Source organism: Engraulis encrasicolus, chromosome 17 (assembly GCF_034702125.1).
Source record: "Engraulis encrasicolus isolate BLACKSEA-1 chromosome 17, IST_EnEncr_1.0, whole genome shotgun sequence".
NCBI lineage: Eukaryota > Metazoa > Chordata > Actinopteri > Clupeiformes > Engraulidae > Engraulis > Engraulis encrasicolus.
The window spans coordinates 1738242-1741996 of NC_085873.1; the positions used below are offsets into that span (position 1 = coordinate 1738242).

At 44.7% G+C, this 3755-nt stretch overlaps 1 protein-coding gene across 1 annotated transcript in view; it reads right to left on the minus strand.

The window, feature by feature from the left end:
• Nucleotides 1-337: 337 nt before the first annotated feature.
• Nucleotides 338-3755, minus strand: part of pcgf5b (polycomb group ring finger 5b) — a 40209-nt gene continuing 36791 nt past the window's right edge. Inside the window, exon 9 of the mRNA XM_063221532.1 lies at nt 338-3755. This exon is cut by the window's right edge and continues 49 nt beyond it. The gene's annotated coding sequence lies outside the window, so the exon portion shown is untranslated.

Below are 3755 nucleotides of genomic sequence, written 5' to 3' on the forward strand. Positions count from 1 at the left end.
ATGTCCATGCCCGCTTTTCTCCCATGGACTCCTCAATTAAAACGGATCATAACATTTCTGTGACAACTGTCATAACGAAGGGCATGACTCGTGCCATCAAGAAGAACTGCCATTGGTCATTCCTAGCCTGTCGAGACACATTAAGAGACTCATGACGGGGTGTCCAATCACTCTCCCTCTTCGACTCTACTCAAACGTCTTAGGTAATAATATTCCCAGGCTCTCTCTCTCTCTCTCTCTCTCTCTCTCTCTCTCTCTCTCTCTCTCTCTCTCGCGCTCTCTCTCTCTCTCTCTCTCTCTCTCTCTCTCTCTCTCTCTCTCTCTCTCACTCTATCACTCTCTCACTGCTCTTCTGTCCAGCCAATCACCTTGTGAGATGCGATCAGAGGAGAGTGGGATGTTATTTGATTGGCTACTGAACACAACTGTATGTACAGTAGGCTACGACCTTAATGGAAGCCACATCAAGTACTGCATACTCTGGAAATGAATGTACAAAGGGTTAACTCAAGTTGGGCCAACTCATCCTGACGCCTCTCAGAGAACAAGAAAAACCCTGCGAGGCACATTTCAAGTACAATTGACCAAAATGCCCATTACAGTAAAACCAGATATTTTCAAAAAATGATAAGAAAATTAAAATTCTTCAATATGCAAAAACAGTAGAAACATAGGCGCTTCGGGATAAAGAGAAATATTTCAAGCCTACAGCATCCTCTAAGAATAAAAAAAATAAAATGAAAATAAAAAGCAAAAAGGTCTCCCACAGCCTTTCTGCAGTGGCATAAAAACAGTGGCATTTTTTATCGACCATATCAGCACATCAGACAACACCTCTTTTGACATCATCCATATATACAAATCGTTCAAAATCCATGCTAATAGTGCAGACGGACAGACAATAGACACACTTTTTTTTTTACAATGGTACTTCATCAAGAAACCAGAAACGGGCTCTTGTGACCTATGAAGATGGTCTCATTCATTTAAGTCATGATAGGAAAAAGAAGCTAAGTAGCATAGCTGACGCAGACAAATCCGCCTAGCGGACAATTATTTGTTTTCCTGGTGAGTTGGTCTAACCATTGTCCTTGTAGTATCACAACAAGAGGCATCAGTCTGGGTCCACCAATCACAACACACCAATAACAAGTTTTTCCCCCCTGTCTGTTTGGATATTTGGGGCGGTGACTTAATTGGTCATAGCATTGGCAAAGGCAGTGCAGATGCCATTCTAACCATTGCGGCATAACGGTTTGGTCCCATCCACACACAGCCCTCAGCTAACTGAACCGAGCAATTTCAGGGTAATATTTTTATGTATTAGCCTGGCTCACCAGGCTATTGAAGAAGTAGAGTAGAGTAGAGCAACTTTATTGATCCCCGGGGGGAAAGTGCAGTTGTGTTCATCTCAGCTTCCGACATGTCATCATGCATTGCGCATAGATGACACGCTGATTTGAACCCACTATCGCGTGTATCCAATACGCCTTTGCAAGTTAAGGCGTGCTCCACAACGCCCTGTGACAGGTGAGGTTTAGGGTTGGTTTAGGTTTGGGCACGATTTAGCTAGAAATTCGCCAAATGACGCTGTTCTTGGCAAAAGTAAAGCAGCAGAAACATTGCTTTACTGACAGGTTAGGTTTAGGGATGGTTTTGGTTATGGCACAGCAAAGCGTTTAGCAACAGAAATGCGGTGTGCCAAAAGAAAATCACAGTCACGGTGGGAAAACTGCGAAAACCTCGTCACGTGTCAAAAGTGCAAGAAAGCGCTTTACCGTTGTGTCTGAAGCGCACGTGTTAACTTCAAAAGGCGTCACACAAACACGCCGAATGCACTAGCGTGCGATACATACGCTAAAACATGATGACAGCCTCCAGCTTCCTGGGCCAAACTCCTCTGCCTTCCCTCACCCTATACGACCGAGGACATCCATTCTGGCCCACAAGCCCTCTCCTCCACACAGACTACAGTGTCAGCCCAGTCATGTACTGCAGTGTCTTTGGATGTCTTTTATTAATCCTAATGAAGGAAAACAGTGGCGTACAAGCCGATTCATTTTTTTCCTCAAAACTGAATGAGTCAAAGGACATTTACAGAGGGCCTTGTTGAATGTGACGAGTAAGGTTTTTGAAAGCTGTAGTCAATATTTTTGCTGTAAGGCCAAAGATGGTGGAAAACAGAACACAACTGAACTGGACTGCAAGTGGCTGGAGCTAACTGCAAGGCTTTATGGGGGGGGGAGGAAAGAGTGGAAGAAGGCAACCCACTAGCAATGCACGCTGTGGGTTGGACTGAAAAAGTGGGGGAACTCTTCCTCGGAGTCCCTCAAGGCTTTTCTGCAGCATCTCAAATAATGCTGGATATGCACAATTCAGGATTTCAAGACAAAACACCGCTGTTCTGTGACGTAAACATGAACTGACAATCTCTGACAGGCTTGGAAAGAAAATCAAGCGAGATGGTGACGCTCTCTTCTACGCAGTGCTACAGTGATTGCTAGTGGCAGAAAGGATGGCTATGTTTATGTGCCAAAACCAGGGAGGATAGCTCTACGTGTGTGTGTGTGTGTGTGTGTGTGTGTGTGTGTGTGTGTGTGTGTGTGTGTGTGTGTGTGTGTGTGTGTGTGTGTGTGTGTGTGTGTGTGTGTGTGTGTGTGTGTGTGTGTGTTCTAATTAAGAATGGATGTGATACAGATGTTGGTCAAAACCCCAATGAAAGTGGGGCCAAGTCTCTTACGAGTAAGAGAAGGTAGCATACAGTACACCACAAATAAATTGTGTGTGTGTGTGTGTGTGTGTGTGTGTGTGTGTGTGTGTGTGTGTGTGTGTGTGTGTGTGTGCGCGCGCGCGCATGTGTGTGTGTGTATACCCTGATACAAAAGGTCACTGTAATTAAAACATTAGGATTTCGCTGCCTCAAAGGTAATCATGAGATGTGTTTCCAGACCAGAGGAGAAAAGGCACTGCGATCACTCACTCACTCACTCACGCACGCACGCACGCACGCACAAACACACACACACACTTACAAAGCAGGTGAACGTAATCTAGACAAGATTGGACAACACATGTGTTAGAGCTACTCTCTCTCTCTCTCTGTTCTTGCAAGTGGTGCTAATCAGTGATGCTAATCTCTGACAACACAATAACATAACAACCATGCTACAGTATGCTATGCTATTATGCTATGCTAAACTGTTAGCAGCTCTCGATAAATAATGATCCGTCTGTAAGCCTCTATAAGAATGACTTTATCTGCTGAGGCCATACCAGCTCACTGCCAAGTGCTGCACGGTCTTAAAAGATAAAAAGAGTTGAAAATGTTACAAAAAAAAGAAAGGAAAACACAGGGAGACAGGAAAAAGAGGGAGAGAGAGACGCAGGGAGAGAAAGTGATAGAGGAAAAAAAACAGCAAATGTAAGAAAATCTCCATGATGCGAGACTGCGTCCACATTCCCTAAAAACTCTGTCCCGTTTTGTTCCCACTGTCCAACTCAAAAGGAAGTTTGTCATCCACGTCGGAATTAAGTGCGTGGGCAACATAAGGACATGAATTCCATTTTTAAAAACGGAACAAAAAAAGATGCAAATTCCACGACTGAGCCAGCCTGTGGGGTCAAGGCCTCAGGAAGTATAACGTGAGAAAAAAACGTCCATGTCCCACTCGGTGGGCGTGTCATTCATTGTGCTGTCGACCAATGGGCTTTGAAGGTAGTGCAGAAGAGGCCTCAAGCCCCCCGTGTTCTCACTG